Source organism: Rhinolophus ferrumequinum, chromosome 13 (genome assembly GCF_004115265.2).
Source record: "Rhinolophus ferrumequinum isolate MPI-CBG mRhiFer1 chromosome 13, mRhiFer1_v1.p, whole genome shotgun sequence".
Classification (NCBI taxonomy): domain Eukaryota; kingdom Metazoa; phylum Chordata; class Mammalia; order Chiroptera; family Rhinolophidae; genus Rhinolophus; species Rhinolophus ferrumequinum.
The window spans coordinates 35,985,842-35,999,875 of record NC_046296.1 but is presented as its reverse complement, the minus strand read 5'-3'; the positions used below and the strand labels follow the sequence as shown (position 1 = coordinate 35,999,875).

At 32.8% G+C, this 14,034-nt stretch overlaps 1 protein-coding gene across 21 annotated transcripts in view; it reads right to left on the bottom strand.

Annotated features, from left to right (window-relative positions):
* Nucleotides 1-14,034, bottom strand: part of NRXN1 (neurexin 1) — a 1,077,731-nt gene that overhangs the window by 555,333 nt on the left and 508,364 nt on the right. The window lies entirely within an intron of this gene.

Genomic DNA, 14,034 nt, shown 5'->3' with positions numbered 1-14,034 from the left:
TAGACTATATATGTGAACAGATTGATGTGGCTTTGTTTCAATAAAACTGTTTAATCAAGTAGCCAGTCTATGGGCTACAGTTTTCAGGCCCCTGTAAGACACACATAAATTGACAATTTAAATTTCCCTTTCTCATAAACTTTTACACGGAGCATAAAGAAATAATGGAAAAATATTCAAGAGCTTAAAAGTCAGGAGACCTGAATTTTACACTCAATGTTGCCATTGAATCTAGCGTAACCTTAATTATGCTAACTTAGTCTAATTCTTTACTGCTCTTAGTCTGAGATTTCTTATCAGTAAAACAACCACCCTCACCACCAGAACTGAAAGCATTTTTAAAAGGGTTTAAATGGCATAAGCCAATTGCAAAGTCCCTCCACTTCTAAAATCTAGTCACCTTTCCTGGTTCTGCAAATTTAGAATCACACCTTTATTAAAATGCACGATATTTGTGTGTGTGTAAAAATAGGTTTTGTCTATATCAACTTTTCCGGGTCCTAACAAGTTTAGACAGTTGATTCTGAGTACGATAGCCCCTGGATAGGAGGCAGGATGCCATGGAAAGCTGGAAACAAACCCTGTCATTGTGACAATAATGGGAAGAGAGAAAAGACAGAAGAAACAGCACCAAAAGCCACTCCTGCTGGATGCCTGAGTCATGGCTCCTGGCAGCAGTACTTCCTACCGGTAAGTGACAAGAGGATGTGCTGCTCAGGTGGTCATTATGACACCTTCAGCCTGCTATTTGATTTTGCCACTAGTTTCTGGTTTTAAAATAATTACTTTAAAGCATTAGAGGACCACTGCTTTTTTTAAAAAAAGGAGAATAACTCCTCCTTAAATGTTTCTATTTTATCTTTCTCAATTTCTAGATAATAGGCTGGGAGCAAAATTGTTTTGTTTTTATTTCTCACGTGAATCAACAATAACATTTAATTACAAATTAAAATTAGACACGCGTAAATGGCACTTCAAGATTCTTCTTTTTCTGTTCCTAAGATAACTAGGGGAAGAACTGACTAAATAATTTGCGTGCCCTGTAAAAAATGAAATAAAGGAATTTCAGGAAAGTGACAGCAGAGCTTTCATTAACCCAAGCACAGGGCCTTTTAAAGACGGGGTCCTGGGGGACGGCACAAACTGCATGCTGTTGAAGCCAACCCTGATTAGGATTATAAATTTGTGCTTACTTGTTTTTAAAGTTTCCTTTTAGTTAGCTCTGCATTCAAGAGCGTGCAGGCAAGTCTGGAATCATATAACTTCATGTATACATATAAGAGGTAGAGTTGAGTCATCTTCCTCATGCTGTCTATACTTACTGACAAGTCCTCTGGGTATCGGAGACGCTGTCTCAGCTGTCTCTTTGAGCGGGCCTAGTGCCAGTCATGACCTGGGTTTGGTGACACACCGATCACCCTAAAAACCTTCAAGCTGAACTACCTGGTGGGCCATGCAACTCCTACCTCTTCTTCATCCTTTATCAACTCTCTTCAATTAAGCTATGGAAGCATCCTTGAGAACTATTTTGAATATCTTTGTAAATAGCTCTTCACCTTCTCTGGACAAGCAAAAAAAAAACATTAATAGAGACCTTAGGACAGACAAATCTCTTGGCAGTCAAAATATTAGAAATGTTCCTCCCCAATTAAAAAGTACTTTGAGCAAACCATATAAAGTCAGACAGTAAGCTTAGAGATGTTTGATGTTCAAAAATGAAAACTTAAAACATGAAAAAGGCATTTGATAAACTTTAAAAATCCATTGGAGAAATGCTAACTATATGCTAATAAAGTACACTGTATTTGTTTTGCTTAGATTGTTATTTAAGTCTTTCCTTGATTTTTTAGTTTTCTTGTTTTTGTTTTTGTTTTTAACTTTCTAAAATGTGTATATCTTGGTCTACTGCACGTATTCTGGACTCACAGACTGTCTGGGTTTTTGTCCTAGTTTCACGAGTTACTAGCTATGTGACCTTGGGTAAACAAAGTTCTTGGTGTCTTAGTATTCTTATCTAATAATAAAATAAGCTAATAATAGAAACATTTTACAATACAAATGTGATGTTATTCATTTTAATCACTTAAAATAATGCCTGGTATATGGTAAGCCCTCAATGATAGTATGATAATAATAATTATTATTGTCAGTATTATATAATCATCATCTTCCCATCAATGAGTTTAAAACCTCAGAGAAAATATCCTATGTCCTATAGTTCAGTGCCTACTTACTGAATGAATATATTTGTTAATTTTGTTGGATATTTTTTTAATGGAAGATGAAATATCTCTTGATAGCCAGTTAATCCAAATAGTTAATGAAAAGTAATTCCATTAACTTTTAATTTTTAATGCCTACATTCACTAAGAAGTGTCAATAAATAGAAAGCTTCATCCCTTTGTTTTTATATTTGGCAGCACAGACTCTGGTAAGTCATACAGTTGGAGAACTTGGGTAACTCACTCAGTTATCTGGATAATTATTTGGACAGTTTCTTTTTGCTCTGTTCCCTTGAAAATAATTTTAATGATGTGTCTAGTTTAGGAGAACAAAATGAACTAAGGTCAACAGTCAGTTACTTCCAAATGCAAAGTAAATAGTTGGCTTAGGAATTGGGAGATTCAAGACTTAATGAGTATTTAATTATATGAAAACATGGATCTTGCCTCCAAAAGGGTTTGACCTTAGAGAGCTGCTGGAAACACCTCACAGAAACTCCGCTGCCATTTTCCTAACTCACACCAACCCTATGCTATAATATTATCTACAAAATAAACTTCAGTATATGTAGCTGCCTCACCTCTTGCTCCATAGTGGCTAAATATCATAGCTGTAGGCAAATGAATAAACAGGGTTTTAAATCTTTAACGAAGAAACATTTAGCCTCTCTAGCTTTGACATTGATTGTACCCATTTATGACAGACCAGGATAAATAACTCTGATGTAAATAATTTTCAAAGTGAAAAACATACATTTTAAGAAATGCAATTTACCTTTTAAGAATATAATTATATTTACAACACAGTAAAAATAAACACAAATTACATAAATATATTGCTACAAGAATGTTTTAAAATAGCTCTCTCTAAATCTAATCTAGCTCATCTGGCAAGTTTAGAAAGAAGCATAATAAAATAAACCTAATATAATGAAAGGAAAAAATTGGACTGTGACTTTATTTTAAGGAAAAAAGGTTATTTCCAAGAAATGCTTATCACATAATAGGATGGCTTGCAGATATAAAATGCAGTCCTAAATAGTCAATGCGCTTTTAAGTAAGCATTTATAATGCTTTACAACCAAAGATGTATTCAGCATTAGCGTAACACAAAAAACAATAATATTCATTTATATTGATACTTATTTCAATATGTCTTATGCAATACCTACACAGTGCCAAGTTATCTGAATGGAAAAGAAGGAAGGAAAGAGAGAGAGAGAGAGAGAGAGAGAGAAGGAAAGAGAGAGAGAGAGAGAGAGAAGGAAAGAAAGAAAGAAAGAAAGAAAGAAAGAAAGAAAGAAAGAAAGAAAGAAAGAAAGAAAGAGAAAGAAAAAGAGTATATAGGTACTGAGTATTTGAAAATTTACAAATATTCTATCTGGCATTCCATAAACTAAGCCATGGATTATACTCACAAATGCAGATTATTTAATTAAATACCTGTATATCATTTTTCATCTGAATATATTATTGTAATTGTTATATAATTTTTTTATGTAAAGGCCAAGCAGAATGTATACTTTTACATAATTAAATAAATTAGTATAATGCTTGAAAATCTATTTCTAAGTTTTTGTTGTAAACATTATGAAATCACGTTTCGTTTTTTTTAAAGAAAACATTCTAAGGGATATGATAAGCAATATTTTGTATTTAGAATTATTGAACTGTAGCATCTCATTTGTTCTGATCTTTTTTCTTTCCTTCCTCAGTGATTGCCCCAGAGAAGGCTAGGGACAAATAATACATGATAATTTATTCATCTGTCATATAAAAATTGGAATAAATTTTTTTTCCAAGTAATGAAATCCTTCTTTATTTTGAACTTTAATATTGTAATAACAAATAGTGCTAACTGATTTGTTTTCTTTTATCATCATTAGTTTATTTACCAGGCTAACTGTTCGTCACTAACTTAAGTGCTATGATTCTTTTTGATGATTTATTTTAGTAATTGGAAAAATGCTGGGATTGATTCTTTGTTTGAAGTTGTCTTTGGATCAAAGTCTTCTGAAATTAATGGCTTGCCTTACTATGCAGGAAGTATTCTGAAAAGGTGCTTCTCCAGCCATAGCAATGGCTGTTACCAATTAAACCTTATGCCAAATCAACTTGGTTAATTTGAGGAGATAATGTTTGGAGCTTCACTGGAGCTAGTTAACCAACTGGTAGAAGTAATAAGTTATGTCTGGGTGCTTGTTCCTGGTGGATGTTCCTATGGTAAGATTACATTACTTAGGCTTCCAGTTAGTGGCTTACAGTCAATGATGATAACTTACACCAACACATCTAGAAGTATCTTCTTATTTATGGTTATTCCAATCTGTTTTATTTCTCAAGATCTTGCTTATAGATGCTTCCAATCAGTTCTCATTTGACTGCTCTGAGATCCCTGATGAATCATGATAAAACTTACTTTTGTACATGTATGATGCTTCCTCTCTATTTTATCTTTATTCACCTGGCTCACTGACCTGGGCCAACTTTATATTATTTGGGCATAAAGTCTCAGGTAAACAATAGATTGGATATTAAAATACTACAGGTTATACAGTCACATGCTAGAGATATGCTTACAATATGTTGCTAAAATAGTAGCACATGTTGCAAAACATTTGCACACCAAGACCCTACATTTTTAAAGAAACACATATTGTGCAATGTGTTATATATTTAGTATATAATATGCAAAGTATTATGCTATAAGAACATTTAAGATATTAATAATTTTTTTCTCTTAGAACTGAAACTATAGCTGTTTTTGTATATTTTCTGTTTCCTCTAGCTTCCAAGTAATTATTATTCTAATTAGGAACCAAATGTTGCTTTAAAACAGACTCATTCTGTATATTTTTTAGGTAAAAATTAGTGTGAAATTTAGTCTCCAATTTAAAAGTATATTTAAAATGTGCATACCATAATATAAATAGATGATGCAGTGTAGGCCTAGATTGTCCTAAATAATGGTGGGATCGGTTTCAACTACATTTTAACAGAGCATTTACTTTTATTCATTTTTGACTGCTTATTTTAAATTGTTGAGTAGAGAAAAAAAGTCGTGGAAAATTTTAAATGTATAGATGATGAACAAAAAGAAGAAATTAAATTTTACCCACAAACTCATCAGCAGGTGCTATAAACATTTTAAAGAAACACTGTAGAAAAGCAAGTTTGTTACTATGGGCCCTTGTCAATTTCATAATTGATACCTCAAAAAACAGGAACTACTCATTACCTCTTCACTGCTTATTGGCTGAATAAATTTTACATAATTAAGGAGATTATATAATTGATCAGTTACCAAAATATTATTTTTGACAGTGTAAAGCTTCTCAGCTGATTTATAGAACTAAATCTTCGGATAAAATAATTTAATTTATAAATGCAGGATCCATTAAAACACTTCAGGAATGTCATCATTTACAATATCACTTTCACAATTCTTAAATGTGGTTATGATTATTGCTATTTTTATTAATTTTCAGGTTATCGGATCATTATAATGTTCTACCTCCAGTGTTTGTCTGCCCATTTCAGTACTAAGTGAATTTTGTATGTATTTTAAGGGAATATTTGTACAACTTATTAAATGATTTATTTTTTTATTTTAATTTGCTGGACATTTTCATAATGCATGAAAAATCTGTAAAAACGATTTTCTCAAGCTATTATATGTTAGTTCTATAATGTTTGGGTTTTAAGTTTCATATGTATAAACTATCTCTTTTGCACCTACTAAAACATAAGCATTTCAGAATTCTTCAGATTTTTCTAGTATCCCACATTTATCTACGTTGGAATTTCCTGAATTCCTAACTTGGCTGTTTTTCCATGTATCTGACAAAGTAATGAGTAAATTTCACAGGCTACCTACATTCTTAATATGCAAATTTTAAAAGAGAATTAATAATCCTTACTTTAAATCCTATATTTCCAAAGCTATTTGAACTATAAAAATCATCTATAGAAAAAATCACCTGATGTTGAAATTTATTTCAATAGTACTGTGAATAAAACACTTCAAGTCTATAGGTAGACGATCACCTGGGAAGGGGGATAGGAGGGTGAAGAATTCGCACAATTATTCAAATGATGCATTCAAAGAACAGATAACAAATACTCCAAGTACAATAAAAATAATAGTAATTTAAATACTCTTAGAAGTTTTTGCTTTACCTTTGGGGAAACTATTTTCAGAATGCTCTTCTTATCCATCTTGCTCTTTGCTCTCATTGGTTACAAGTGAAAAAAATGGGTAAGAGCTCTGAGTGCACTGAACATTTCAATCTCCAAATTCTTTGACAAGACCCTGCATTCCCACCCTGATTTAAAGAGCCTTGCCCACTTGACTATGTAGCATGTGTTAGCCAGTAATATGTTAAAGAAATTGTAATCTTCATGGGTATTTTATGGCTAAAGTAAAAATATTTTTCATTAGATAGCATAGAGAAAAGATGCTTGTGTGGAAAGCCTGTTGCTTCTACATCCTCTTGATGGTGGTATATTATGTGCCCTCTGCTCTGATGACAGCTGATTGGATCACCCGTGGGCATCTGCCCACAAAACTAAAATCTGGTCCGTGGCTTATGAGGCAAAATGATTTGAAATCTCTACTCAATAGGACAAGGGTAAGTAATGAATCCACTAGATTTTTGTCTAGGGGAGTTTGACTACATATAGAAAGTCAACAGTTAGTGAAGGGGAAGCAAAAGCCAAAGGACATGCGCAGGAAAAGGCAGTGAACAGAAACCATGAGGTAAGAGACATCATGAGTAGGCAGAAGGCATGACAATGTAAAAGCAGAAGCAAGTCAGCAGTGAGGAGAGCAGTAGCACCAAAAGAAAAGACAGAGGATAATGAGTCACCATAATGACAGAACATTGAGAAAGGAGACTTAAGTGACAGCAGATGAAGGGATGGCAAGATAACGTGGACATTGGAGCTACATTATGTGTTGAACAACCTTCCAGTTCTTGAATCTCATTTGAATCTTCACAAGACCTGCCTGTGCTGTGACTGAAATTATTTCCTGTTTATATCTATCTACTTAGAGGACAGAAGAAACCTTCGTTAACTAAGACAACATGACTATGTGTCTATTCCTTAAATCCTAAAAGAATTTAACCCAGAAGAACAGTATGAATTACTATAAAATATTACAGAAACAATATTATTGTTCCAAAGTATTGACCAGTAATGGTCTTCAGAGATTATCTTTAATGATTAGGTAAGAATGTTTAACAATGCTAAATAAAGTCTTATCAAGCATTCAAAAGTGGATTTCTTAAGTGGATTAGAAATACCCTTTATTATCTAGTAAGTTACCAATTGGCTTAGTATACCCTTTCTTTGTATATAGTGGTGTAACTCAGTGTAAAAGATGTTGAAATACATATGACTTCCAAGTTACTGGGTCTGAATTAATGAATTTTTGTTGTAACAAAAGCAAATTATGAAGTGTAAATTCCAGTTCAAAAGCAAATTATGAAGTGTATAGTAGACATCAATGTAAATTAATATATTTTATATTTTGATGGGTCTTTATCGAGTATACTACTAATTTTTAGGAAAACTAACTTATAAAATGTGAACCCTAATATTTCTCTGAAACTTGTTATGAATTATTTTTTATAATTTTTCATGATTTGTCTCAATTTTTAGAAAACAATTCACACTTTCAAATTATGCAAATATTTTCAAGTAACCAAGATTTTTCTCAGAAAACATTGCCAATTCCATAAGATAGTAAAATATAGATAATCAAATAATAACAAATAACAAAACACATTTTTCTAAGATTAAAACTTTTAAGGACCATCAATTAATGTTCTTCAAGATCTTCAAATTTTTTTCATATTTTGCATCTCAAACCATTTTGTCTTAATGAAGAGTATGTATGCTCCCATAAATGGAAGATAAGCTGGAATGCTTGCATTTATTATGTCTGACCTATAATCGAGTGGTCAAAGCCATCACCTTTGAAATTATGCATCTACTTCAACAGGTAACAGATGCATAATTCCTGTCTAGTGACCACATGAGAAATTGAAATCCATGATTATAATATTTGTTTTCATTTCCCCTGACAGATAAGTGGTTGATAACGAGTAAAGTGTTAGTGGCTTTCTTTTGAGTAAAATTAGAAATAAAAAAATTGTAGAAAAAATGTTGAATTTATATTTGCCTATATAGTAAAATGGGGGCTTTGGCATTGCACTTTAGATCATCATTGAATATTTAGGCTGTCCTAAAGATTAGAGGTGATTTTAAAGAGAAGTTCTTGAGTACTTTTTAGTTTTTCCAACTCTCTGGGAGTTAATTTTCTGTGAACCTGAATCATTATGGGCACATAAATAAAAAAGACCAAATGATCCAAATACAAAAAAATTATTAGTGTTTTCTTTAAAATGAATGAAATTCTTATTATACAGCTCACACAATAAGGTAGGCTAAATGCAAAAAATAAAATCTTAATAGCAAGGAGTATCTGATTCAAATTTTTATCCTTGATTTTCAGGATCAGTGATAATGTGTCGAAATGCTACCTCCCTAAAAATGAATGAATGCATGAATGAATGAGAAACTCAGAAGCATGAAGGAAGTGGTGGATGTCTAGAAACCAGTTTTTTGTTTTTTTGTTTTTTCCCCAATAAAACAACAAACAAAAAACATTTGGCCAACAGGCTGTGGTCTTTTACATTTGGTGGCGTTTGTTTACATGAAAGAAACATTCCTTTTCACAGAAAACAAGGTACTATGAAGTTTAGAATTTTTCTTCTGAAACTTTCTAGATTTTTCTGACAACATTTACCTCAGCCATTTTTATAATGCCAACTTTCAACAATAAGTAGAATTTGATGAATTTGGTCAACACTAATCTGGAATGTTGCATTACTGTGAGCACAGTCTTTTGCAATAGCAGTAAGGAAATACTTTAGTGAAAAATTAATAATTGAGATTGATTTCAAGATATATTCTTAACCTGCACACAAAAATGATATTCAAAAACACTGCAACACTGTATGTTTGCATATAAGCAATGGACAGATTAATTATTCACTAAAATAGATCCCAGTCTAATAGATCCAAATAGATATCAAGTCCTCACACTACGATTTGCTCAATCTATGTAGTCATTTGAATGTGCAACAAAAAAAAGAACTTCTGTTTATAATTCTCATAAATTTAAAATGCAAATGATCCAAAAGGGCTTCCCTTAAATTTTATTCCAATTTTGATATTTTTCTAGACTCACTGTCACGTGTCAACTCCGTTTGCTTGTTCTAGCTATTTGTTTTTCACCAGAAATCTATGGTGTCTGAATTTTATATGCCATTTCCCTTAGAGCTTTTCTAGAAATGATCACTTATCAACTGTCTTTTCTTTTCTCCTTTTCTTCGTTTTAAAAAAAAAATGACAACAACAAAGAAAACGAACACAGCAGCTCCTATCCTTGGCAAATAAACCGCACCAGTCACTAAGAGGCAATGACTGATAGAACTCTACAAATCAAGTGATTGTTGTGTGAGGGCAGAGGCATAAGACTCCCTTGTGCAGTTCTCTGTTCTTCAGGCACCAAGCAGCTGCTGTGAACTGAACATTTGCCTCATGTAAACAAGAGCCAGTCCCCAGAAATTTCCTCATATCTTTTTCAAGTAGCCTGCCAAGTGGCAGCCTGATCAAAGCAATCTAATATGGCTTAAGTGCCACGGGTTGACATTTTGCATTCTTTCATTGCTTTCCATTTTTATCTACATAAAAAAAAAAAAAAAAAAAAAAAACGTGATAACTAATATCCAGTTGATCTTTTCATTCTGGTAATAAAATGATAATACAAACATCTTATCCACTCCAGACATCTGTCATAGTACATTTTACAATAACATGCTACTCACAGCATTTCTTCACTATATCCAAGTCAAAAGTGAGATGAAGTACTCAGTTTTAGATTCCTTTTCCTTCCAATACTTAGACACTGACCTGCAAATAAAAGTAGCTAAACTTCAACCCTTGATACTTTGTCCACATTAATGCCATCTGTAATTTTGTTGTATCTGCATCTACATTTTGTGCCAGAAGACAAAAATAATTGGAAAGTCTGCCAACTAAAATATACTTCCAACTCCAGAGATTTTTTTTTATTCTTGTAAGAAAACAAGAGGAAAGAGAACAGAAGAAAACAACATTGGACATGGAGATAAGTAAGAGCAAATCCTAGTAGAAAGAGCAGGAAGGCAGAAAAAGAGATACATGTACAAGGCATAAAGAAATCAAAATGATGCAAGCAAGCATCAGAAATCATGCATTTACTAAAATCCATCTTTTCTATGAAGGCAGAGAGAGCCCCAGGCCTTCCTATGGGCAATAAAGCCATACTGTAAATTATGCCATTGATTTGAAGAGAAGGAAAAGCAAAAAAATAAGAAAAGAAAAAAGAGAAAGAAAACACTGACAGAAACAAAAGCCCCCCTCACATCCACTACATATTTAAAGTAGTTATTTATGTGACGATTAGAACTCACCAATAGTTGATAGGAGCACCTTCAATGTTCAAATTTTCAATGTATTTAAACATCGAAAGATTAGAACACTAACAAATTTTAAAGTTACTAGAAGAAGAGAGAAAGAAAAAAATAATGGGACTGCTCAAGAATATAATACACTACTACAAAGGCCAACGTTTCAAAAAAAAGAAAAAAAAAGAGAGAGAGAAAAATATAGCCTAATGAATTTGGATATATTGCTGGGAGTTACTGGGCAATCAAACTTTACATTGAGATGGTCTTAGTCTCTCTATCTCAGAGGGACCAAGACATCTGGCTATGTGCTTTGGCAGATTGAAAGAAGGCAGAATATGACGAATGGTCTATAAGGCCCTAAGAATAATTCATTTGAGAAAATTTCACAAGGAGTAGAAAATTTCTTTTGCATTATTTATAGTTTGTAAGAGACTTATCAAGGTAATTAATATTATGGAGTAGGTAAGAGACTGTCAAACACTCACCCGATTGCATGCAAATAATTCATGTGTTAGACACAAAAGTACGATTCACTTTGACTTACATTATCTTGGCAATAATAAGTTAATTAATGGTTAGTTTGTATTAGTATATACGTGTATTTTTACAATATTTTATGCAAAATACTCTACAATTTGTTTGTTTTTCATTAATTCAAATAATTATTCCTCTTTATGTTAAAAGAATGTGACTTTACAGTCCTTTCTCATCTACATTTATTGAAGTACTCCTCACTGCCCAGGGGAGAAATTATCTGCATTAAAAGATGGTGGTTCTTATAGCAACTTCCATATAAAATTACTTTATGATGGTAGACTGTTGTTCTCATTATTGGAGTTGATTAAACACGTAAGAATAATTTAATCTGACTGTCCCTTTATTCCTATCCTGGACAGCGAAATGGAAAACGGTAGACAACACACTTCTCTGCTCACCTTCCAGTCCACAAATCTGTAAACACTGAGCTTAATCTAATTCCAAGTTGCAGATAACAAATATATTTTAGCAATGATATAAGCTAATGGACATCAAAGAACTGAGATCGGTCTGAGACTGTGTGCAGAAATATTCCGTTTATAATCTGAAAGATCAAAGCGTACATTTGATATGCTTTGGTTCATAGCAATGGTTCTTTTTTTTTAAAGTACCCTCTGCACACATGAAAAGAAGCTTTTATTTTTTTAAATTACAACAAGCTCTCTCCCTCCATTTAAAAATTCTTGACAGGTTTTTCTGCTGGGGGGGAATCATGGGAACAAAGAATCTGACAGAAATGGCCCTTGGAATTCAAATCTGCCCTTTCTCAAAAGAAATCTTAACAGAAGGCTATGCCCTGGCCTGTCCGTGGGAAGATTTAACCACTGAATTAAACTACTGACACAAGAATGGCTGAAAAAGAAATGTATCTGCCATTTCTTATACTCTCATGTGTCTGAATACATGCAAATAGACCTTCCTCACCTACTCCCTACTCAATAGCAAAGATTGGATAATCTGTATATATAGTTTCTTTTCCATACCAAGAAACATTTGCTGTAAAAGGGAGGTGACGGGCAGGCTGAGGGTAGCGGGGAGATGAGGAAGGATGGAGTGGCTATAGAAAATAGCAGAGCAATTCTAAGTGTAGAGAAATTTGGGAAGGTTTCCATTCAAACTTAATCATTTAACGTTTACATTAACATTAACATTAATTAATATTAATCTCAATGTAAGATAATCATTTATGTTATAATTTGTATATTTCCAGTGGAAATTTTTTTAAAATACAGCAATTGAGGTGTTTCATATTAATCTCAGAATAGTTAATATCTTAGTTTTGGTATAATGCTTAGACACGGTGGTGATATACAGCTGTGATTTAATAAACGTATGTTCATCTTGGTTTCATACAAACTTACAACTCACTGGGGATAAATGTGATAAATCAGTCTTTCATTATACACTACAAGTTACACGGCGATACAGATATTTTTATTTCTTTATTGGGTAGGCAATGCACTCCAGGTGGAAATCTCTGCTTATTTAATCACTGAGTTAGATTTGTATTAGTGGATATGTAAATTCATCCCACTCAAAGTTGAGTAGCAATATGAATTCTTGATGGAACTTGGGGTTCTTGCTACATCTGCCCACTGTTCCCCGACTAAAACTAGGCAAAGGAAATGAAAACGTTACCTGATCACTGAATGCTCTTTCCAGTGACTGCTGGCAAGTTAAGGCATTTGCAGTCCTGTCGGAGGAGCGCACTGAAAGCTTATAATCATTCATTTCATTCAAGTAATTTAAATGTAACACATACTCCTTAAAAAGGGGAAAACTCCACTAACCAGCAAAAATCTTTGTCCTCAATGATACTGTTCTATGGAATATCCAGAGAAAAAAATACTATGCTTAATATCAGACTCTTATAAGCCAAAGGAAGAAAATTTTTTAACAAGTGTAATTAGACTGCAAACATATATTTCAAAAATTAATTAATATAGCTAGAGAACACAGAAGCACACTTGATTCGGTTCATTTCCATCAAATACTAGAGTTTATGTAGTTATACTTTGCAAATTTAAAAATCAATGCTTTATTATATATATATATATATATATGTTTAATACAAATACAATAAAAAGAGTACAGAAAGCAGAAATCTAGAAAAAATTATTTTCCTCACATGAATTTTCTAAGATTCAGAAAGAATCAAGAACATCTATAGACACATTAAAGCACAGATCTGGCTTTGGGAAACTATTCTGAGTTGCTGTTTTGCCTACATCTGCACCTCAGAGCTGAAAGGAAACTGGACCATAGTATCAGACCTGCAAGATCTGTGCTCCTTTTCAGAAAGTGTGGAAGAGAAGAGATGGGGTTTGAGAGGAGATGATGTATACTTGAAAAATTCCACTTCTGTGAGAGCTTTGAGAGATTACTTCAGGAGCTATTGTGTTTGAAATGCCCTGTATGATTGTTTATCAATTTAATTTTTCTTAAGTCATGATTCAGTTACTTTTTTTATTTCTCTGATTGGAAAGACCCACCTTTTTCCTACTTTTAAATGAATACAGACATAGTTGAAGACAAATCTGAGTTATAAGAAGCTCAGTGTTTGAAAGTGTGTATTTCACCATATAAAGCTTCTTGTTTTGTATTTTTGAGACCACCGTTTTGTCCCTCAGAGGATGACATTTTGCCACTTGAAAACACAGCCATTAGTTTTGGGGAATAGACTCCATCAATTCACATTTGGCATTTTCCAAGGACATAGAATTTTTTTTTATTTTTTTTTACTAATTATGACA